Source organism: Passer domesticus, chromosome 1, assembly GCF_036417665.1.
Source record: "Passer domesticus isolate bPasDom1 chromosome 1, bPasDom1.hap1, whole genome shotgun sequence".
In the NCBI taxonomy this organism is placed as follows: Eukaryota; Metazoa; Chordata; class Aves; order Passeriformes; family Passeridae; genus Passer; species Passer domesticus.
Window position 1 is genome coordinate 51,208,054 of NC_087474.1, and position 25,370 is coordinate 51,233,423.

Sequence of the window (25,370 nt, forward strand, 5' to 3'; positions counted from 1 at the left end):
AATAACTGTGCAATGATGTTGTTCACTTAGTCTGGTGTAGCAACTGTAGAGAGCCTCATGAGGGCCATTATTAAAAGAAAGCTTATTTTATCTTTCCCTAACCTTCTTGGAGATGTGCTGTTTCCATCTACGGTCACACATACACACACACACACGCACATACTTACCATGGCTAGGCAGGAAATACTTGTCTTACTGGTACCCCCAGTGCCATCTCCATGCCCAAATGCTCCCATGTTTTACTACTTCTAATTCTGTCAGCTCCACTGCCACAGTTACATACAAAACCAAAAGAGGGGAATCAAGCACATCTCCCGTCCTCCTGAAAATTCCTCAGGGACTAAAACAGAAGACAAGAAGTTGCTGGTGGTGAGTAACCATCCCTTCTCACTTGATTGATGGTCTGCAAGCATGCCCAGGGCCCAGGAGGTGACCCTGAGCCCTTCAATAATACAAAATCTAACTACCAGCCAAAGTTGTAAAGCAGTCTTGATGGCATAGCTTATAAAAATTTATGCAAAGCTGGCTGACATAGACAGCATGAGGTATAGCAGAGTCGTGACTCATGTTCTTTAAACTCTGTACCGGGTTATCTACCATATGCTTGTATGAGGTAATAAACTGACAGGCAAGGAAATTTTCAGGAGAGATGATGAGTCAAGGAAGGCAAATCTGGAATACAGGAGGTTGAATGTAGGCTTTGTCCCTTGGGCAGAGGTTTCAAGCACTCGTCTCAGATTTAAGTTTCATAGTGCTAAACCATTCAAGCACAAAACGCAGTACTGATATGAGTGCTGGCATCTGAATAGATCTCGCTGTCTAAATGGATCGTGAGAGGCTGTGGACAAGAAGGTTTTGGGTTTTCTGGAATATGAACAGTGAAGTGATTTCCATGTCAAGAGTGAAGAAAGAAGCCCTAAGGATTATAGATTCAGTAGGTCTAAGATCTCTTCAGTGGCAATACTAGATAGTATGATTTTTTCACCCTTAAAAGGAATAAATAACTCCAACCCATCTGTTATACCTTCTTCAGGAGACTTGAGGACCAGAGCCAAGAATTCCTTCCTGGCAAAAGTGCAAAAGGGAGTGTGTGTGCAGGCACTGAACCTTGTAAGGCCCTGCATGAGGAAACTACCTTGGTTTTCTTTAAGAATGCACACTGCTTATCACATAAATCAAGATAATTCCTTCAGCTGAGGATCACCAGCTCACTAACTCAAGATGCACTCTGGCAGTCTGGTTCACTGTGTAAATCTAAATGTAAGGACCTAGTAAACAGTAAAGTCTGTTCAAGTCAGTGATTTATTTTTCACTTGGCCTTAACAAGCTGCTAATGCTATTCAGCACGGACAAACATCTCACACCTACCTAAACTCCACTACAGCATTTATTATCTCAGACACTCCTTTCTGGCTGTTCTGAACCGCTGCAGTGTGCTCTGCATTGTTAAATAACTTTCAAGCTGTTCTATTTTCATCTATGTTAGATTTTTCAACAGCACAACTTGCCTTGTGTTAGCGCACATTTGCCTGACCCTCGGTGAATTTCAAGTCCCTTCACTGAAATCTGTTTGTGCTCCCATACTCATCTCTTGTAATGCTTCCTTTTCCAGCTAGCCCAGCTTGAGAAACCCCTCTATGGGCATGCTTCAGGGTGTCTTTATGTTTTAGGGAAGAAGACTTGGATTTTTCTAGACCTGCTGTATTGAAGAAGAGGAAATTTGTGTTCATCTCTAGAAACCAAGCTCTGGAGCATTTGGGACAGAACATGGTGGGGATAAATAGCACTGCTAGGATAGGGGCATGAAAACAAAATGGTCTTTCCAAAAGCCAAGGGAAGCTGATAGTCTTACCAGGTGCTCCATAGCAACCACTCTTCCACAATGCCACATACTAAGAGGGATGAGTATCTCATCAGTGCTTTTCTCTGATAGTAAGAACTACATGGTATTCACACACAGATGTCCCAGGAGCATAAATTCATGGGACACTTGAGGCAGAAACCCAAGATGATACATACATAATGCATGGAGAAGCAGAAACTTTCTTTTGCAGCCACACAGAAATGGTATAAACACAAGATCGGTTGCTTCAAAAGAAAAAGCAAGGAAAACTATTTCCCTGTTCATTGTCACAAGCCTTTCTATCCTCACTTATCCCATCCCTTTCTCCCTACTCTCTTTTCAAAACAGCAGCTGACCATACACCAGAAATGAACAAAATAACAGATCTGAAGTGTCCCAATATACCTTTAAGATGACATCTATAATGCAGCCATAGCCCCAAAAATAACAAAATCATCCCACAATCAATGCAAAAACCATTCTGAGGTGCATTTTTGAGCAATAGATTGAATTCTTAGTAACAAATAGCAAAGTACGCAAAAGACCAGAAAATAGGTTTAAAACAATAGCAGTTTACACATTGAAAAATGGATACAAAAGAGAATCTCTTTGAGCTGCAGCTGTGTTAAAAATTGGCTTGATAAGAAAGAGTTATGGTCTGATACAGAGTTGTGGGGAATTGCTCCCACATATCAGAGAAGTGTTGGCATTCTGCAGCTCAGCACAACAATCACTGCACACCCATCCATTAGATATTGGAGTGACAGACAGCTGGATATCAACAGGCCAAAGAGTAATGCAGCTTTTACCAGAGGAGCAACCACTCAGCTTACCATGCACACAGCACAGCATCAAATGGCAATGTCAACATCAATTATTTACTAATTATTATCTGTGCATTATTGTTAATAGGCCTGGCTTTGACAGTTTGCAGGGATTCTGCCTGCAAAGAGTGATGCAGCTCCCAGGGTGAAGTGCTTCTGGGCTCCATTCAGGATGAATATCCATTATCCTCTTGTCCTTTTTTAGTAGTGATGAGAGGTACTTACAGGAACAATAGGACTGACAGGAGACAATATCCTTCTTAGGGACATTAGTCTGCTTTTCACTGTACAAAATACCCCCACAGGTTTAAGGGCAAGCATGAGAAGTCTGAGCCAGATGGTATTCCAGCAGTAGCTCAGCATCAAAGTGTTTGCACTTTGCCTAGAAAGAATCAGACTTAAGATATTTTAGGGAGATGAGGCTGGTAACATTAATCATTCTTCGGATGTCTGCTGTACTCATAGCTCACTGACAGAGACCCAAAACTTGGGATAAGACTTTTTTATCTCAGGCTTGAGAGTTTCCAGTATAAACAGTCTTAAGAAGGTAGAAATATCCTTGCTGTCGGTAAGCAATATTACTTTATTACTAACTAGATTCATACGCATTTAAAATGAAATGTGAAATCTGATAGCTAAAAATAAAAAATAAAAATTATATTTCTAGTTGAAGTAGCTGATAATTTGGTCTTGTTACATCCTAATAGGATATCATCAGACCTCCAATTTAAACAGTCTAAACCAAGTAACTCTAATAACTGTCTTTACACCCAGCCATTCTTACTGAAGGAAACTAAGACAAGTGCAGCATGTTACAGCATTTTTCAGACCACTAGACCATCCTAATCTAATTTATGCTGGCAACCCTTAATTTTAACTAGGTCAGTTCACTCTCTGAAACCATGGAGAAAAGTATGCAAAATTATTAAGTAAATTATTAAGTATTAGAAACAATACAAAGCTGAACTTGTAAGTAAGAGATGAACAGTGTTTGAATAAGGCTAGCCACAATGGAAATATTGTATGAAGCTGCCACAGGAAAAAGAAACTCACTTTAGAAAGAAAAAGGGAATTACTTGCATTGGGTGAGATCCAGCAAGCTATTGAACTCAGCAGGGGATCTTTGTCTTGGTTTCAGCGGGCTTGGCTTGGAGCCGTTTTTTCTCGCAGTTCAGAGAATCAATTTGGTTCTTTGACTCTTGAGACTGAATTGAACGAGTAATATTTATTCTGATAATCTGGAAAGCCTGCTTGACTGACTCGAGGATGCTTAGAAAAACTGTATGAAGCCCACCTCTAATGATGGCTTCGATGATCTTTACCGAGTTGGGATCCCCAAGAACTCCTGGCTCCTTCTGGTACCCCCTGCTCTCTGAGAAGCACAAAGTAAGGTACCTGATGCTGCTTCTTCTCTCTGGAGCTAACACTTATTGCAATATTCCTAACTTTCAGATTTTAATTAAATCAAATGTCAGTGGAATCATATTATTTTCGGCTGGTTAGATTTTAGTGATGTTTTAAACTGATCCTTCACTTTAATGAAATAATTATATAATGCAGGGATGTGTGGTGCTATTCATCTGAATTAATAACATGATCACTTTTTGTGCTGTCATTTGTTGCTGAGGAGGGAGAATATCAAGCAGCTTTCTCAGTCTGCAGATAAATGAGGCAAAATTCTCCCTGTTTGTGTTTACTGAAATGCACTCTCCCTTACAGACCATGTCTTACTGTGACTATTCTTCACACTTCTTACACCAAAACTCATGGAGTCTGTTTTGTTTCTGGCTGGAGATGCCAATTTAGCATTGTCAGGGCAGGTGACCATTGCCTGATTGCTTGAAGCAACACAGGCAGAGTACAGAAAGCTTACTCAGTTATAAGGAATGAAACATTAAAGCTTTCTGTTGCAGGCAGTCAACAAAAATGAATTTCAAGAAGCTTTGTTAATTACAAGAGTTGGTTAGGATAAAAAGCTCTTTAAAGGAAGTGGGCATTTAATGCTGAGATGAAAGGACAGGTCAACAGGAAAAGGAGATGGCAACACTGTTTTACCAGGTGGCATTTTTTCAAGGGATTCTGTACTTAATTTAGGCATTCATTCTTCTTTTCATTAATTATTGTGTATGCAGCGAAGTAATTACAAAGATGTTTGGTGCTCTGCTGAGGCTTCATAAGGTATTCAGCTCCTGCAATTGTATTGTCTCTGTGAGGGGGACACACTCCAGAAAAATTATGTGGAAACCACATGAGGGACATCGCAGGGAAAATTTCTCACTGTCCTGGCAGCCACACATAGTTTGTATCACGCTTTTTGGATTTTCATCTCTAACAAAGAAACAGAGACATCAAAAAATATACAGTTTTGTAGTCTGGGTACACATGGAAAGCACTATTGCCTCATTTCACCTGAATGTGGTTAGCCACTCCCTATGGGTGTCACAGGGATGTACCTGAAGGAACAGATTTCTACCTGACACCAGGCAGAAGTATTCTCAATCTAGTATTATTGCAACCCTGCATGCAAAGATTGCTTTCCAGAGCAAAGCAGAAAAAGTTGCCTCCTCTAGTGTGCTTGGTCTCACCACTGATTATCACTCCATCAGTGCTGAGACCAAGAAATTCTTTCTGCTTGCTCTCGAGGTCACACCTTCCTTGCCCTGTGTTCTCCATCACACCCACCTGCAGCCACCGACCCTCAGCCCCAGGCAGCATTGGTTAGGTCAGCTTTTAGCCAGTATTCTCTCAGCCCCTGCTGTTTTTTCTGCACGAAGGGACTTGTTTGGCCTAAAGGAGCACCATTTGGCCTCTGGATCTAAGGTGTCCATTGCCACCTCTACATACAGGGCACCCCACATTAGCCCCAAATGAGGCAGATAAGCTGCAGCTCTTACACTTCAAACATCAGCAGAACTGCTATTTGCCCTTACAGGTCTTCAGGGCGCATCGTCCACCCAAATGAAGGAGCTCTCAAGACAGTGCACTGTCAGGTTTAGCATGGCTCCATACATCAACCAGAAGTCATTTATCTATTTATATGCCATGGTTTACCAATGTGTATGGGCTACAACCATTAATCTAAAAGGGATCTCCTGAATCACTAAACCTAATTTCTTGCTTTTTCAAGACTCACACTCAGCTCAACCATAAATTTACCAAAATACATCTTTCCTCTAATCAAATTATGTTGAAAAATAGGGAAGAAATTTAATTTAAAAACCTTGTACAAACTCATTACTTGATGTTTGTCTGTTAGAAAAGTTACCTCAAATCTTAATTATCTTTCAGAACTAATATCTTGCAACTTTTTGTGATTTTACCAGCCTGTGTTTTAGCCAAGGTGGGGATAAATGGGCTACAGTCCACAGTCCAGAACATATCTGTGTTATCACTACCCAGTACGGTACAGCAGTTACATATAACCTTGCTTCAGATAACTGAGAGGAGATGCCTTTCTGGGTTCTTCATCCACATCCACTATTTTCAGGGTTTCTTTCAAGGTTTCTTTCAGGATTCGCAGAAAGAATTCCTTATTATCATGCCTACTTTCAACCTGAGCTGCCATCACTACATTATCAGTTTTCATTTGCAGGAAGCTGAAACATTTTCCATTCTCTGGAAATGTTTGAGGTCTTGCATTGAGATTTCCCACAGTCTGTTAAGTTTTGGGGGTTTTTTTTCTCTAAAATCTTTGCCCAGTAGTTTTCACTGTGGGTAAGCTAAAATGAAAACTTTCTCAAGAAGCTTTTTTTCACTGTGGTAAATTCTGGGTTCCCCTTTTTTTGTAACCCATTACAATGTTTTTGTAATACTTGCAAAGGTCCTGTGATAGGATGTGAGCCCTGTGTGTATATGTTGTGAGTTGGTGCAATTTGTGCATTTTTGCATTTTTTTTCTAATGGTGGAAAGTCTCCCTTTACTGATCATGGATGATATGCAACTTTTACTGTCCCAGGTCTCACATGTATGATCTCATTTTCAGAAGAACTCCATTACTTTTTTTCACCATTTGTAAATATAACTAATCCTACTCCCAGCTGTAGCATGAGCTAGGATATAGGTAGAAAGAAAGCATCTTGATTTTGCTGTGGAGCTGTTGGCAATGTCCCCTTAAGGATCATTCTTGTATTTCTAGCAGCATATACAAGTGTTGAGTTTGGAAGGAAGAACCAAAATCTTTTCTGGATGCTGGAAAGAAGCAGAGACCCAAGTGCAGTGTCAAAGCATGGGTGGATCAGGCTATGGCAGAGAGAAGTGGAGGAACTTGCAAAAGTTTCCTAGGAGGATGGAGAAAAGTGGAAGAGCGATGAAGCAGGAGGAGGCCATGCTCCAGAGAGCCAGGAGTAGCCCTTGTAAGTGTATTTTGAATGTACATATTTTGTAGTTCCAGGTGCATATAACCATCAAACTCTTGGAGTAGAGGATAGTAATTACCAAGAATTTTCATTATCTTTATTTTAACTTCTCATTGACAATCATTTACTGCCTGTTTCTCAGTTGTTCTCTCTCCCCCATTTTTCCAGCAATGATGTGAAAGGAAGAGCACAATCAGCCTAAGCCATTTTTATTAACTGACTTGTTCAGTCATTTTCCTTTGGCTAACCAACAAGAAATACTTGTAAATCCATCTGGTAAGAATCTGCAAGTGAACTGCATGACACCTGGGTGGGAAGCTTAGAGGCTTAATGATGCACTTTGCAGTTACATAAATTTCAAAAAGTTTCTAACATAGTCAAAGAAGTCTCTAAAATTAAATCATATTCTTCCTTTTTCAGTTCCTGATGACCAGAACTGGTGAGTAGCTACACAGATAATCCAAGCATCTTTCTGACACACTTTTGACTGAGCAGCACTTAATTCAGCAAGTTTATGCCCTTAGATGTGAGAAAAGGAGAAAGAGAGGAAAAAGCATGACTTTAATGGTTCAGTAAGAATCAGTGATAGAACTGATAGAAACTGATAGATTTCTTACTGAACTGATAGAAACGGATAGATTTCTGTCCTTAGCTGAGCATTATGAAGTTCCACTCACTTCAGTTTGTATTCTGGAGTTAGCCTAAAGTGGCCTCTTGATGGGGGCTTTCCCCCTTTTAAAGGCTGCAGTATTCTTCTTCCTCCTAATGCCCTACCTCTGGTTGCATGAAGAGAGAAATTCACTATGTGGACAAGTAGATACTATACCCCATGTGGTGTAAAAAATTTATAGTTTGAAGGTGCTAGAGGGCTTGGCCCTGCTTGATTAATTTTTTGAGTCATCCCACAAGTTAGTTCTTAAGCAATTAAATGCCATTGTCCATCATCCCTGGGAAATAATCCACAGCTGATCTGGACAGAGGAGCAGAGGAGAAAGATTGAGAGTCACCTGTCCGTATCAAAATCATATCTTAACAACTTGCTTGTGTTTGAATTCATGGCAAATTTCAGCTATAATTCATCTGAGACACCTCCAACATACTTTTGTCTTCTATTGCTGTTGGAGAAGATGATTAATGAATCTCAGCTTGTTATGTAAAAGTGAATAAAGCATGTTTCCTGATTTGTGTAAGGACCGAGGGAGCTATCATAACTTGCCACAAACCCTATGGTTCTCAAGTGCATTTCTACCTTGTACATTTTTCACTTTTAATGAAGTCCAAATCGACTCTTTGTCAAATGTTCTTTCTGATTTAACACAGGCCTCCAGTCCTAGTTCAATTTCCTTTTTATAAGCAGACTCAAAATCCCCACTCACTCTTTCCCCTTGCAGATAAATAGGTTGTTTGTTTCTAGTTCTCCTAGTATTGTCACATTAATCTGTGTGTAAAAAACTCCAAAACTCCTGTGCATTTCATGGCTCCAAGTTCTAGCCAGGTTGCTATCAAGTTTGTTAGCTGACTCAGCTTAAGCAAGACCTTACTTTCTGTCTCTGTCCCATTTTCCACATTATTTTGAAGGACTTTTCCCTAATTACTTGTGATGCTTATTCTAGGATTACTTTATATTTCAAGCAATCCTCCTGACTGTGACTAATTTTGTCACAGTAGAAGCATTTACCTCAATTTCTTATTTCTGCTTTTTCTGAGTGCCAGCTTCCTGGTTTTAACCAATTTTAACACTTCTTTCTAGCGTTCTCAGGCACCATTAAACAAATGAGAATCCCTCTTTTCCACCCAGCTTGGCACTGCCCTGTGCTTACAGCGTTGACTGTAATGGGGCCCCATACACCTTACTTTTACAGGAGTTTCCTCTCCTCTTGCCAGTGAAAATACTGTGATGAATATCCCAGGCTTCTAAAACCAAACTTGTCATGACTCCCACACTGAGCTCCACAGCCTGTCTCCAGCTACATCTGCCTGTTAAACTACATGCAATCCCTTTGTCACTCCCTAGGCTGGTCTGAAACTGCCCCACTCATTCCTGCACAGAAAAGAACCAGCCACATCCCACGGTAAGATGTACCTTTAAAGGCACAGTCAAACACTCAAACAGGTCTCTTCAGAGGCCAAGCCCCCAGGGAATCTCTCCCTGACCCTGTACTTGGCGATGCTGGACACATGCGCTGCTGCTCGATGAAGCCTTGCAAACAGTGCAAAACACTGAACCTGAGCTGGCTCCTCATGGATCAGAAAAATATGCTGCTGATGCTCAAATCCATCTGAGCATTTCTCAGCTGGTCCAAGCTGAGATGCCCAATGTGGACTGTGTGTATGTATGGGCACATGAAGGGTACAGGGCTGCTCACACGCCCTGCTGTTACCAGGGGGTGTCACTTCTCTCCGTTCCAGCACACTGAAGTTGCTCAGCATTGCAGGGTCATAACCAACCTATCCCACCTTTGATGTTCAGTCTGAACAGATGCAAATAAGCAAACATTTTCAAAGAAGGAAAGGAAGTGGCTTTGATTTTCTAATCAAGCATCGATTGCCTAATGTCACTAACATTGAATGCAAGGGTGTTTTTTCAGCCTTGAGTGTTCTTTCATTTTTCAAGCAGGCAGCTCTAGTCAAAAGATGAACAAACAAGCAATGACAAGTTTTTACCAGGAACAAAATAAAAGACAATATCATGCATAGTCTGCTAAAAACTACTTTAATTTTTCCTCTATGAGTGGGAATTTTACTTGAAATTATTTCAGAATTTGTGCCTGTATGACATAGAATTGATTTATTTACCCACAGAGCCCTTTCCACACAGGGTCAAATAACTAACAACATAATATGTCTTTTCTTTGATCAAAGTTTAATCAAACAGTAACCATGGGGATGTGAGGATGTAAAGGCAGAAAAATCAAACACCGTGAATAATACCTCTTAATAGAGGTTCAGCAACCATAAAAAAATAAATACACTGTCACTGTTTCTAGGTTCCTTGGTCCACACAGAAGAAAACACAAGATTTTTACTTGCATTGCTAATGTCACAAGATTGCAACTAGAGGAATACCTGGACATCTGACGTTCTATAGGAATTTATTTTTGTCTGATTGCTGTGTTTTTCTGGAAGAGTGAAAGGTGATTTCCATTTCTTTATTTCCTGCCCAAGGTCTGTCAAAAATAAATACAATCTTGTATTACAGACAGAGAGGTTTGAGTTACACACTCAAAGGACAAACCCTGCAGTTCTTATTTGAAGGAAAATATTTCCTTATTGCATTGGGAGCTGAATCTAATAAGCTGGTCTCACTTTTGCCACACGAACACGTGTAGAAACACAGAAATCCTCAAGCTTTGTCCTGAAAACTGAACCGCAGACTCAGCAAACAAACAGCACATAATTATTTGCTCAATTACTCTCGGAGCACAACATCCCATTACCCTTGAGCTGGCAGGGGAAGGACGGTGCTCAGCTCTGATTTTTTAAAATATATTTTTCTATAGTTTTATAATATTGCCAGATCTTGCAGATCACCATGGGACAGCAAATATTACCTTCTTACTTCAACACATTTTAAAATTTTAAATTTTAGCATGGACAAAAGAATGTGTTCCCCAGGTAATGCCTCAACAAAAAACAAAAAAAAAGGACAAAAACCCCATAAACCACAATGTCTTGGAAATATTCCAAACCTACTTGGTCTGAGCCAAGTATCTGGTGTGGAAAATTACAGTCCAAATGGTTAAGAATTGCTAGAAGCAATTGCAAACAGATTTTCCCAAAGGAAAATGTTGGGCAACTTTACTGATAAGCGACCTTAAAAGTTCTGCATGAAATAATAATAAAAAAAGGAATACCGAATAAATAAGGTTTCTGTTTGCATTGGTCCTATCTCCTCCTGAGATGATGAGTGTTAACTGTTTAATGGCTTGCTACAGCTGGTCAAGTAATAAATAAGAACTGATGGCTTTCCCTTAGAGTCAGTTGTGAGATTGTCCACATGGATGCACCCATCCTCTCTCACTTCACCCTCCTGCAGCACAGCAGAGGGGACACTGTGCATCTCCATCTCATTAGCAGCCACATCCTGACAGCAATTTATACCCTGGCTTTTTGAGGCAGGGGGGAGGATAAGAGAGTCAGGCAATTTAGTTTAATTGCAGTAGGCATGCAGAGGAGCTGCACCCTCCTGCCCCTGCTCATCCTGCCCTGCTCCAGAAAGGGACTGCTGCCCTGTGCCGGCCTGACACGCATCGCCCCTGCCAGCTCCTTGCCTTTAATTCTGCTATTTATTAACTGATGCCCGCAGATAATTCCAGTGTACTCTGGCCTCATTATGAGAAGGCAGACTCTCAGTTCAGTAATGTCACAGGATAAAAGAAAAGGAAAGAAGAGGAGAAAGTAATTTATGTACTTCAGGAGCTGCAGCAAGGCTTGAGAAACATGGGCTGCTTTCTCAGCTCCTACAAGACATCCATGGGCAGGAGGATGACTGACCCTGGTCAAGATGCCTCAGCCTGCCTTGGTTAGTGCCTTTGTGGTAGCAAATCCATCATTTTCATTGCTTCCTTCCAAGGTGGGCACTGTCTCTGTTGTGCTTGGTCATCCCGCTGCTACAAGGAGTTGGTGTAGCACAATGGTGACACCCTAAATTATAAAGAAAGGTGATAATTATTGATTTCAAAGCCAGCATTTTACTTTTGCATGATCTTTCTGCTGTTCACCCAATAAGCCTTGAGCCCAGCCTACCCCAGGCAGCTGTGAGCGGGTCAGAATGCAGAAAGCCATTACCTTCTGCTCCTTGGGGAGGGAGGGAGGGAGAGAGGAAGGAAGGAAGGGAGGAAGGGAGGAAGGGAGGAAGGGAGGAAGGGAGGAAGGGAGGAAGGGAGGAAGGGAGGAAGGGAGGAAGGGAGGAAGGGAGGAAGGGAGGAAGGGAGGAAGGGAGGAAGGGAGGAAGGGAGGAAGGGAGGAAGGGAGGAAGGAAGGAAGGGAGGAAGGAAGGAAGGAAGGAAGGAAGGAAGGAAGGAAGGAAGGAAGGAAGGAAGGAAGGAAGGAAGGAAGGAAGGAAGGAAGGAAGGAAGGAAGGAAGGAAGGAAGGAAGGAAGGAAGGAAGGAAGGAAGGAAGGAAGGAAGGAAGGAAGGAAGGAAGGAAGGAAGGAAGGAAGGAAGGAAGGAAGGAAGGAAGGAAGGAAGGAAGGAAGGAAGGAAGGAAGGAAGGAAGGAAGGAAGGATTTTTCTTAAAAAATAAAAGTGGGAGTACTTTTCCTGGAAAAGCAGCTGTTTAATGCAGCATTAAACAGCTACCTTTTCCAGTTCAAATCCAGAACAATGAGTTGTAAAAATCAAAGCCCTGGAGCAGAGTGAAACCTGCCATGTTTGCAGAGGCTGAGCTCCAGCAGAGGCTAAAACCCAGATCCCACAGCCCCACCTGAAGCAGCTGAGACCATACCCTGCTCTGCAGCGTGCTTCCTGCCTGCATGTGCATTCCTGGCTGGGTAAAGCTCTCCTGTTAAGCATGAATAATGAACAGATTTGGGTTAAAAATAACTTTCTTTTCCCCCTCAGCTATTTTTTTAAACCAGATCATCCTCACAAATCCAGTCCACAAAGCTGTTCTGCAAATCATTCATCTAGCAGAAAGGCTGCTGCCAAAATGCAAGAGCAGAGCAAGCATTCTGGGGCTTAACACAGCATTTGCTGGCGATCATCTCTCAAGAAACCATTACTGCCTGCAAAACCCTGCAGGTGAGCTGTACAGAACTACTGTGGGGCACTTGGTCAGAGGAGAAACTGCTCCTTCAACTGCTTATTATTGCTTTTTTATTGAGGCCATTACTTTAAAGTATCCCTCTCTTCATCTAGTTCTGCATCTAAAATGAAAAATATACACACAATGTCTATGTTCAAGTCCACCTTGCATCCATACTATGTGAAAAGAGCTGCAGCTTTTGGGGAATGCCAGGTCCCACAGCCGCCCTTAGGAAGGACTCAAACTCATTCCTTCTGCATGGCACTGCCTGGCAGAGTGGCTGGCCATATTTCCCCTTTCAAGACACACATCTGCATCCCACCTGCACTTCCATACACTGTAGGGCCTTCCTTAGGAAGGCAGAGGGGATGTATTCCCAACCAGAGCCCTGCCTGCCCAGTGTGCTTGTGCTAAGCACAGAAATCCGTGGAGCTGTGCTGGGAGATGTGATAAGCATGAGGCTGCTTTCTCTGGCTCCCAAGGTGATTGCAAACATGCCTTCTCATCCCTTCATGCTTATTACTTCCCAGTGCCACATCCTTGTTCCCTCTTGCAGCTTATGAAAGCTTGTGACCATTTTTCAATAATGTCAGTGTGCATATTCTGTAACTATCCTCTGGTTTTATCTGCAGGCAGTTATTAAACTGCCTCTTTCTTATCTCTCCTTTTCTCCACTTCTAAATATGTCACCCATCCCAGTATCTGCTCTACCATACCAGCTTACTACCTCTCTCTCCCTCCTTCCGTCATGTATCAGCACTATCTGCTCTATGCAGCAAAATGAGGGGAGATCCAGACTATAAGTATTTTTTTCCCTTCTTCTTTTCTATTTGCCATTTTCACCTTGAGTCCTTTGCTAAGTCTACTTGAAGGAAATAAAACCCTTTCCCACTGTATAAGTATCTCTTTGCTGGAATAGTTTCTGGGAGTGATGGATTCCTATTGCCTTTGTATAATGCCCTTCTCAGAGCATGTACTTTGTTATCCAACAAGTACTTTGTTATCCAACGTGAGGCCCATTTAAATATCCCGTGCTGTATAAATATCTGCCACACTTCAAAGGTATTTTGTAGACCTTCAAGCAAAAGCAACTGTGCTGGCAACTCCTAACCGGTACTGCTTCAGCTAATTTTACAGGAAAACTTTCTTTATAATATGTGCCATTTCTGGCCAGAAAGAGTATCCAACATCCAGCACCTGGTACAATTGCTTACTTTTTTCTGCAACAGCACTTCTTCTTCAAGCATTGTATTTTCCTTTTCTATCCACACACACTTTATATTTTCCTGAGGTGAGGCAAAATGCAGGACTTCCATCTCAATTTTATAAAAGTCAGACTCCTTTACTCCTATGCCATAAAACACCAGGCAGCAATGTTATACTGGAAGTCATGAAGACATTACTCTTAGATATGAGGAAATGCCCTGACCATGCTATAGGGTGATTGCTCACACTGAAATAGTCTCTCATGTACATTCACTCTTAGAAATGTATTCAGTTCTAGTTCCAATTCTCACTCTGAAAACACACAAAGTGAGCACAGTTTAGTAAGCTCTGCCCAGCCACCAGCTTCTACAAATGAATGGATTTAGGAAGAAGATATTGATTCATTTCAGCTGGATTTACAGTGGTTTTATTGCACCCACAATACCTTAAGCTGCCATCACTCTTTGGAGCACCTGCAATCAGTGCAGACCTTTTCATAAATGCCACAGATGCAATTATGCTCTGCTTTTACAATTTATCCAAATACTTTTTGCCAGACTTTTGTGGCACATACACCTCAAACTCAGATTTGAGGAATTCAGAAATTAGTTTATCTGTATGTGGCTGCACTAAGTACAGCTCAACATTTTTCTTTTCAATGTTCCTCATGTCCAGCATATTTTTTTTAATCCAATTTCTATCTCATTACCTTTACCTCTAAATACCCTTGGATAAGTTACCCTAACAGAAAGGCTGCTTAAGCTTTGCTTTTTACTCTGGTGCTGTAAAATCATGCTCATTTACTTTAAGCTTGACCTAGGTCCTTTGTCCACTGCCTTCTGGATCCTTGAAAGTCAAGAGCTCTGCTGCTGCTACATCTGCCTTCATTTTGAGCACCATACTGTGAATCCTTGTGTTTGTGACACAGAGACATATTGTCCCTCTTTGTGCACATATGGCTCCAGGGAGCAATGCTGTACCTTCTTAGCCAAGAAGCACTCTTCTGTCAAGCATCTCTGTTTTCGTGTCTGGGCTGAGTAGTAAACAGGGTCAATCCCAAACTTGATCCAGCTGCTCCACACTGCAGCTTTTCCTAAAAGTGCTATCAAAGCTCTTCAGTGTGAAGCTCCGACTCCTAAATAGCATGGTTTCTTCCACTCTTCTGGAGCTGTTAGAATATCTTAAACCAACTTTTTTTTGTATTTGAAATCCTTGCAGAGCCCTTCATGAAGCTTGTGACGTTTGAGTGCTGAAGCCTTCTGTGTGTAGCCTCAGTCAGAGCTGTCTCCACACCTTCTGCCAGTGACAGCTTCCTTTTCTATACAGGACACTTAATGGTCTCTCAGTTCCAAGTATTTTTGTCCAAACTCCAAATGTCATCATCCTTAAAAAAACCCCAATAAAGTAATTATAAAAAACCTCACCTGGCTGCTGGCAGGCAGTTTGGTAAGCTTGTCAGAACTAATCTGAGTTTCATGTTGTTTGAGACATTAATCTTGGGCTGCTATGCTAAAACCTGTAGCAGGCACATCAAATATTAGACTTTATTATTATACTTTGTTGCACACCAAACTCACTGTTGTTGACAAAAAAGTGTCTAGAGCTTGAGAAGCCTATATTTTCCAGTCCAAATAACAGCTCTTTCTTTGTCTGCATCTTCTCTAAGAGGGTTTTCCTCCATCTGCATGCCAGATCCACACTCACAGCTTTTAATCAATCAGTTATAATCACACCACATTCAGTCAATAGATATCTGCCTCTCTCTAACCCCAAATACAAAATATTCCCACCTCACCTCCTCTTCTTCCAGCTTCTCCCACTGTGAAACAAGCCCTACCTACATTACATATATATTTTATCCTCTTAATTCTCCTTGTCTTCTTATTGAAAATTTCATGAGTGTTTGTATAAGATGCTAAAAGAACTTGACAGGTGTTTTGCTTGCATTAAAAGAGAAAGTATTTCTGGTAACCAATCCTATTATTACATTATGCCTAGTGGGATAATCATATAAGCGTTTCAACCTTATAAGCAATGTTTTTTTTAATTATTTTTCTTTTAATCATCTTTTTTACTCAATAAAAACAGATGAATTAAAATCCTCTCTTCCTATAGTGACAGTATGTGATGTCAGATGGACTTTTCAAAACACTGCTCCCTCCCCATCCTGCCAGATTTAACTTCAAAAGGACCAATGCCAATCAATCCAAATGCTTGGAAGATCTCTTCTCCAGGATTTCTACCTACACTCGTTAATACAAAATGTTGTATTTTCTTTTAGGAACCATAAGGAACAAACAACTTTAGATAAATAATTTCACAAATGGTAATACATTTATGAAAAGTTCTGTATTTATTATGTTAGCAGTTTGTCAGGTAACATCTCCATTTACAACTAACATGTTTCCTTTGGCTGCCAGCATAACAAATGCACTCTGTAGTCTAAGAGCATCCTGACTCCTGGTGATTCTTTTGTCAATAAGATAAAAATGTAGCAGATCAGACTCTGCTTCCAAATGAACTTGTGCATGAAGGAGCTTACTTTCATCCTGCAACTGGCTGTTAATTAGGTATGTTATACTAAGGAGACCATAAGGCTGAAAGAAAATCTTACAGAATTTTTGTAATTAATTAAAAAGTATATTTAAGTCCACAGCTTGAATTAAAATATACACAAGAGAAGGAAAACATTTCTTTGATAAATTTCACGCTACTAAGGTAAGTATTTGAATGATTAAGATTTGGATTTACATTTGGGAGCATAGATCCACATTTATTATAACCTTTTGTAGTTTCTAAATGGTTGAAAAATATTTTTGCTACTGTTACATAGTGCAACAAGAAGAACCTGAAATTATTTCAAAATAGCATGCTGTTACCAAGTAAGAATACTATAGAAAATAAAACATCTTCAGAGAACAAGGTAAGTGTCTCCAGCACAGTAACACATGCTGGTCATGGGCGCTAAACAGTACCTTCCCTGTGGGTTGAGTATCTTCTCTTTGTGCTTTCTACAGCAGGTCTCAAATACAAACGCTATGTGAAATAGGATTTAATTTTTTTACCCTCTAAAATAGAGAAAGGGGAACAATACTGGTGAAATCTGTTCTGGAAGTTGTGATGGAAAGCACACCAGAAAGAAGTGCAAAAAATAAGGAGAGGCAAAATAAGGAGAGGCAAAAATAAAGCAAGAATTAAAGAAAATTGATAAAACAGAGAAGGAAGCAGCATGGGGAGTCAAGGTCCTAAAAATAAAAGGCATTAATATATTTTTAGTAAGTAAATATGTTCAACTCACAGCCACAATTCAGTTGTAGTTCCACTGTAAAACAGTGGAGCATTATGGTTTCTGTCAAGGTCTTCATACTGCAGGCAGGGAGCCCTGTTTGTTTATACGTGCTAGGTGAGCAGATGCAAGCAGAATGTCCTGTATCATTTCCCAAGCCTTGCTCCCCACCAGTGAGGCTCCCTCTGCCATTACTGCTATGCACTCACTGGCTCGAGTGTGCTTGCACAGAGGCACACATGATGCCAAAGCAAGAGCAGACCCCACCTCTCCAGCACAAACTTACCCCTGGTCCAAACCACTATTTTCACGGTTAGGATAAAATCTTTAGAGAGGCTTATTTTTGAGGAAAAAACTCTGATTAGTGTAGCATCTTGGTCGCATACACAGTAGAAAGTAATTTCAATAATCCAAAAGTTTCTATTTCTAAACATGATAGCCTCTCACCAACACAACACAACACAACACTGTATAGAGTTCAATCTTCAGGATATTGATTACTGCACACATTGTTGCTTTCTTCATAGTGGTCTTCAGAGCACTATTTTCCAGGGTGGCACTGAAGATTTAGCTAGCATGCTTATACGATCTATAACCCAATGGTTCACCTGTCAAATGTGTGGCTCAGAGTTAACTATCCAAGGGAGAGGTTCAGCAAAGGTTTTTTTCCTCACACAGGGCTCTGATTCTTGGCAGAAGTCAGGCCTGACCCAGTGATTTTCTGTTTGTGAACATTTTACATTGCTCACCCCTTCCAACACTAGCAAGCTTGGTTTCCATGTTTTCATGTCTGCCTCTGCAGCCTCCTCACCCCTGGCAGCAGCTCCCTCCTGACTGCTGGGAAGACCTGGGATTTATTCCCAGACAGGAAAGCCAAGCTAGTGACTGCAGAATTAAGTATTTCCTTTTATTCTAACTTTAGGAGAAATGTTTGGATTTCTGCATCCTGTAAACTGATCATTTCTATATACTGGTCTTGCATTTATCACCTGGTCAATGCACCTCAAACTTCTTCTCAGGGGGCCTCCAATGGAACAAATTGTAGATGTTGTTCATCAAAATCCCAGGGGACCTACAGGCACTCTTGTTTATAAAAGACACTATCATTTTAAAAAAAAATATTTTCTGCTTCAGTCAAATCATATGAAGGCCACCATCTTTTGTCTCAGGCTCTTTAAGCAGAATTTCTCCTCTGGCTTTAAATGAGTTCACTGTATATCAGCAGCATATAAGTGATGTGGCCAAATTCCCTTTGCTGCAGCCAGGTGCCAGGCTGCTAGAGAAGCCAGGACTGCACCAGGCTGCTATTTAAAACCTCAGCTCTTCCTTCACAGCTGGATCCTAAAACTCAGCCTGAAGAAGCTGAGCACCACTGTGCTAGCCCTGCATGAGATAAGGCCTTTGCTGTGCCCGTCAGAGCAATGCAGTCCCTTTCTCCTGCTCCAAAATCTGCAGGTGTTCCTCATGCCTGAGGCCACAGAAGAACCCAGCAGCCCTGTCACTGGCTATGGCATTGGCAGCTGCACAGTTTCTCCAAGTAAACCTTCAACACTCACGATTAGAAGAAATGAAAGGGCAACTGCTTGTGCGTTCTCAAACGAAGAGCTCCTGGCAAGTCTTCTTAAAAGCATCAAAACCCAGAAAAAGAAATTCAAAACATGTTAATTCTCTCTAGCTTAAAAAACCCTAGACTCTAAATTATCCAGGAGATTCATTTTTTCTTCTTCTTTTTTTTTTTTTAATTTCCAGTCAGCTGGTATTTTTCCCAAATTAACATATTGTTCATGTTTTTAGATGAATTTAAAACTCAGATCTTCTTAATACTGAAACTCACATCTGCTAAAATCATGAGAGCAGCTTTAACACTGCATATAGTTTTAATTCTGTATTAGGAAGAAAAAAAAAGGTGAATCTGGGCTAACAAGTATGTCATCCTATGTAATCCTTGCTGGTGTGAAAGAAAACTCACATAGTTATTCAGGACAAAAATAATTGGCCATCAAGCAAATATCAGGGCACACCCAGCTCTCTGCCTAAGCAGAATGCATCTCGGGTGTGCCAGGAAAACACTTTGCAACAACAGTAGTGCTAATTTGATAAGGAACTGCTAGTCTGGGGATGAGCCTCTGCCCAGTGTTTCCTGGCAACCACAATGCTTTTGTAGGCCATTGAGCCATTTCAGTCACATTTGAAAAGGAGAGAAAATCACTTCATACCTATCTGGTGTGCTACAAGTTTTGGAGAAAAGCATTGGGCTAAAGAAACTGAAGAACACAGCACACTTGACCTCTCCTGTGGGAAGCATTTTACAGTGAACATTGCATGCATAAGAGGGAATTAAGGAACAAAAGGCACAAACATTGTGGTAAAGCAGTCTTCATTAGCTTTCCTGCTCATAGAACAACTTGTATTTGACACTGGACAATTATCCAGCCAATAATGACACCTTCAGTTCAACAAAAACTCTAAGATGAAGAAGGGAAGGCTTAGTGGCTGTTCAGTTACATGTTATCTGACACGTAACATCATGCTCTACAACAGGTTTGAATACTGGGATATTTTTATCTTGCTGTTATATAAAAGAATCCAAAAGATAGCTTAGATAAGGAAATCAACTGTGAAAGTGAAGAAAATAATTGCCTTTGAAAGGAGCTGAAAGAGAAAAATAGGGCAGTTTTAACAGTTTGTATTGATCAGGAGAGTTGGTACCTTATTTTCTCTCTCTCTCTTTTTTTTTTTTCCTGTAAAGAATACTTGCAGAACATGCAATACAGTCAGTGCTTTTTCTCACAACTTTCCTCATTTTAGGCCTCAACACTATTTTGTTTGCTGGCTTGTTTTTCAAACTGATGGAAATAATTAAGGAGGCCCTTAAAAGACTTTTGTTGCTTTTTGTTGATTTAATCCTTAGGTTTGTGTTGATAGAAAACAAAACTGATTCTTGTTGAAACCTAATAAAGGCATTAGGGTTTTTTTTCCAAAACTATGATAAAAGAACACCTAGAGAACCATCTTTTGTGATAATTCTTGGAGGTAGTGGAAATCTTGCATGAGTGCTGCTGTATGAATTGCCAGGCACTTTGCATGGTCCTCATCTTGCTAAGGGCACACACACTTCTCTCTCAACCCTCCTAACATAAAACAGTGAAAAGCCAGGTGCAACCAAGAGGAACTTCCACACAAGAGCTCTGGGAGACATACTGTTTACAATGGATTGGTGTGTTGAATCGATGTGGAGCTGTCCCAATGCCCTGAAGCAAGAAATGCCATTTATATTCATATCCGAGAAAAGTGGAGAAAATTATTCTAAAAGAATTAAGGGCTGCTGAGCATGGAAGAATGCCAGGCTTTCAGACAAAATCTATGTTGCTGAGAGTAGGCACAAGACAGGTATTGTTCCTCTTCTCAAAGCCACTTGTTTCTACATGGATTCTGTTTGTCATCAATACCAGCAGGTTTCTGGATGCTGCACATCCGTGGTATTATAACATTTTCCTGTAGAATAAGCAATTACAATGAGATGCTGCAGTGCATGAGAGGAGGACAAACAATTGGTATGCCATAGGCTTTTCCTCACTACATCCCTTAGCAATGGCCGTTGTCCTCACAGATTGTCCTGGACCACCAGGTGTATTTCTTGGATGGTGCAACCACCAGTTCTCCCCAGCTAACTGCAGCTGGGGCAGTGTCCTGGAGAGATCTGATGCAGAGCTAGGTCAGGGCTTAGCAAGCCTACTGCTCTTCCAACCCTCCTGTGGTCTCAACAGAGATCTTCTTATGTGTTCTTCAAAGATTACCACACCAGATTTGTTCTTTTGGCCTAAATAATTTATTATCTGTATTATGCATGTTGCTCCCTCCTCTGACTTATGTTCTTTTCCTGCAGACCCCTGAATATCTGACAGTATATCCTGCTGATAGAGTCAAGAGTATTTTGTTTAAAACCTGAAGAAGTACCACCACTCTAAGGGGTCCAGGATCACCTTAACTAACACCAGGAAAGGGCATAGTTTGAGACAGACAGAAGCAAATCTCCAGCTGCACAGACTAATGAAGTCTTCGCATGCTGACCTGAGATTGTCCAAATGACACTTTGCTCAGCTGAGGGTTCAAGACTTGTGCTTCAGCTGTCTCACAGAGGAACACAGAGAGAGGCCACTGAGATCAGCCCTACCCTGCCTGGCATCTTTGGAGGTGCACAGAAAGCTATGGATCTTTACATGATTCCCTGGCATTCAGGATGTTGTTCTGATTCTCTCATCAGCCCAGTATAAGCCTCACAGATTTTCTAGACCACTGCTGATTTCAAAACACTTTGCCACACTTTGAAATACAACATTACATAGGTGCAAGCAAGGAAATACCTCAGCATTTCTTTGCATTCAAAAGTTGACTTTTCAAAAATGTTTTCTGATTTCTGATTCTGATTTTTGTATTTTGAAGACTCAGCTATTGAACACATTCAGAGCAGTAAAAAGGAACTTGTGAAATATTGCATGTGATAGAAAAGAGAGAAAGAGAAAAAGCTGCTGGTTTTCTTGCATTGCGCAGTTCCCCTGATTCCCCTTCCCTTCTCCCCAGGAAAGAAAAAAAAGGAAAGGAACAATCAAACTGGGACAAGAGGGTCATTTAAGTAGCATCTGAAGTCAGCAGCAATCCAAGGAGCACTCTGCTCCCTGTGTACACACAATGGCTGGCTGGAACAACTAACAAAGCAGAACTAGTCACCAGTTTTTAGTAGTAATGAAAATATTTCCATTAATCTCTGTTGTAAAGTGCAGTGAGATGGAACCAGCTGGGCTTCCACAATGCAGCACCTTTGTTTTCTACATGCCAATTCAATAACTGTCATCTGCCAACCTTAAAACTGTTTTTTTTTAAATGGGTTTTTATGCATCAGGATCTGAACTCCTGCAGGCTTAAGAGGAGATTCAGAGCCATGCCTCTAAAATGAGGATGCAAAGCATAAGGCAGTGAGGGCTGTTCTGTGTCTGAAGCCTGCTAGTACACTTGGCCTTGAATGCCAAAATTCTACTATTCTACAGGCCAAACATTTTGGGGGCTGGTAAAAAGGCTGTTAGTGCTCTTTGCAAAGTCAAGTTCCTGGTTTAGTCATTAGCCCAGGATTTGTGCTTCATGGAATCTGTTAGATACCATGCTCCTGATTAATCATTTTCTTTCTGCCGTGGTACCAAGCTGGTAAATTAGGCCCCAAGGGGAGCAAAATATCAAAAATTTCCAGGTTTGCCTTTCATCTGATTTTTACCCATAAATGCAGTCTCTGTGTTGTCCTTCTTTCCCTATTCCCTACCCTTTCAGTGTCCCCTGACTCTGGGCCTTTACCCCTCTGGCTTATTTTAAACCTCACTGATGCAGAATACCAGTCAGAAGGGGGAGGGTTGGCTGCCTGGGGGGAAAAAGAGCCAAAGAGGACATTTCCATCTTTTTCACAGGGTCTGATGAGTGGAAGGGTGAGTTCACAGTGGCTCTGGCAATCTTCCTTTATTCTGCCTCTCTTAAAACAGACATTAAGAAATAAACATCATAATTTGAATAATTTGCCTAAATCTTCCTCCACCTACTTCAAACCCCTTTCTCACAGACAACAAAGTCAAATTTGCACCCATTGAGCAAAAACTGCTCCTGATAAATTTTTTACTCTTCTGTGTTTTTCTATATTTTTTGGATAGATAAACAAGAGCAGTAGTTTCTTGAGATCAAAAAAGAAACAGGGCACTGACATAGAACAAAAGTGCTGTTTTATTCAAATAGATTTCTGTGGGAAAAAGAAGCTGGCTACTGGAGCTACTTCTAAGCAACCAGATCTTCATGAGATTCAGAAATACATATCTGGGGAAAATATGTATCCCAAGCTGAATAGGAGAGGTCCAGATGTCATTCTTTTTCCATTCCAGGAAAAGGGGAAAAGGTTTCCTACAAAAACATATTTTTTCCCTGTCTCAGGAAAAGCTGTATTAATAAATAAGCATCACAGTATGAATCTCTGCCCTGGCTCCATCTGTTAAACTAATACAAGACTCCAGAGACAGTCTTCACACAAATAGCATTAAATAGAAATCAAGAGTGGCCTGAAATTTATTTCTCAGAGCCATAAACCCAGGAAAAGAAGCAAGTCCATGTTGCCAGGGTAGAAAACATACCCTGAATTGTTACATTTGCCTTGGTTCCTTCACTGGTAGCTGCTAGTGTACAAACAGGAATTACTGATCTTTGGTCAGACTTTTGACTGACCAGGTCATGTTTTTTCATGTTTTTCCCATTAATGGTGAACCACCAAGGAGTCACAAAGCAGCTTCTGCCTCTCCCAGAGGAGCAAAGAGGTTATCTTGAGGCACTCTTTCCCCTTGGAACACATGAGACAGACAGCATGGAGGAGACCCAAGGCTGATGACGCCTCTCTATGTAAATTTCTCTCCAAATCCTCTCCAGCAGTGTTTTCTGTAACCCTGTCCTGATGCACTAAGGTGTGGATGTTGCACTTACAGGACAGGAGGCTGCTGAGGCATAATAAGTGGATACTACCCTGCTGAGCTGCTTTGGAGGTGAAAGAGCCAGCCGCAGCTGGAGGACAAACTTGGGTGAACTTGGCCTGTGAAAAGAAACTGCTTTGGCAAGCCTGCAGGTTGCTATTTCAAGAGCAGGAGGGAGAGCTTTTGGAATAAAGTTCGCTGTGAAAATGAGTTACAGGTAACATTTTAATTGATTAGGTAAAAAAGTACAAGCTGACAGTAGGAGCACAGTCCTCTGGGACCAGTCCTAGGGTTTCCCTCTGTAATTGATTCCTCCTTAACAAGACAGCCCTTCTTTACACCTCCTTTCTTTAAATCCCTTATTTCTCTACTTTTACTGTTCTTTTTATGTTAATTAAAAATCCTTTGTAGTTTGCATCAGTCTTCAGCTAACTTTCTAAGTGTTCCTCCTGAGTCTTCCATCTTTTCCTCATCCCCACCTCTATGATCCACTTTCTCTCTGTACATCAGACTTCTGAAACCTTGCTAGTATTCATTCCTGTTTCTTCATAACTGTCCAACAGGCTCTTGGACATAATGCTCAGTGTTTTGGAACTTCCAAATCCATTCAGGGGATTCAAGATCTCTACTTTGCATACATTTCTTCAAGTTTTCTTCTAAGCCTTCAGCTTTGTGCATGAGAATGACCAACAATTTGATAATGTCATTTTATTAGATAAAGCTCACTAAATGACTGCACACAGTAGATACTCTGAGCATGTGTGGGGTAGCTCTAACCAAGCAGAATTTCCTAGCAAATCTGCATCTCTGTGGAGATGTAGACTCCTTAGGCTATCAACTGCTTTAGCTATCTGCTCATTAACTTGTCACATCCTACCAGAGATGAGGGAGAACTCACTTCTGCTGACCTGCAGCTTCCAGAGCAGAAATAGCAAAAGGTCAACAGCTGAACACTGTGGGCCTTGTGACCAGGGACTCTGCCTACCACCTGTGTTACTTGTTTGATTGCTGAACAAAACCCCCAGCAGCCATGTCAGCAGGCTTATGCCACACATTGGACATACTCTGCACTCCAGATTACCTTGTTCTTGCCTTCTTCAACCCTTGTAGTCCAGGCATCACTCTGCATCCAGCAGATGCCTTTGGGGCCTCTTCCCCAAGGTAAATCACTTGCCAGCAATGCATTCTCCAGCACCTTAGAGTACCATGTCCAGGCACCACCCCCCTGTGAGTACAAGGCACCCAGAGCTGCCCAAACTCCATGGTGCATTTCTGCTCTTATCTGTGGAGGATATAACCTGTATAATACAGCCTGGATGTACTTCCACAGTATCTGCAAACATGCAGAGTATCTGGCACTGTTGTGGCCATGGCGATGAGTCCTTGGGCCCACCTTCCTCCTGGGTAGGGTGGACCACCAAACACTCCTTTTTCCTCCCTCAATTCATGTTAATTATTTTGCCTGGTTTCAGCCCCTTGCGGCTGATGGACCCAAATGCTTTCCTCCCTCCCCATCCCTATGCTTGGTTTCTCTATATCCTGCGTGCAACCATGGGACTGAGTTGTGTGCTGCGTAATGTGCAGGAACCTGTTCATGTGAATTGGCCTGGGACACAATG

At 41.3% G+C, this 25,370-nt stretch overlaps 1 long non-coding RNA gene across 2 annotated transcripts in view; it reads left to right on the top strand.

Moving 5' to 3' along the window:
- Positions 1-3,855: 3,855 nt before the first annotated feature.
- The window catches only part of LOC135300336 (uncharacterized), a 28,300-nt gene continuing 6,785 nt past the window's right edge, over positions 3,856-25,370 (top strand). Inside the window, exons 1-2 of one of the 2 annotated variants that reach the window (XR_010362226.1) lie at positions 3,856-4,058; positions 6,803-7,019. This is a non-coding gene — a long non-coding RNA (uncharacterized LOC135300336). The remainder of the gene's footprint in view (positions 4,059-6,802; positions 7,020-25,370) is intronic. The other variant, XR_010362217.1, reaches the window with a different exon arrangement.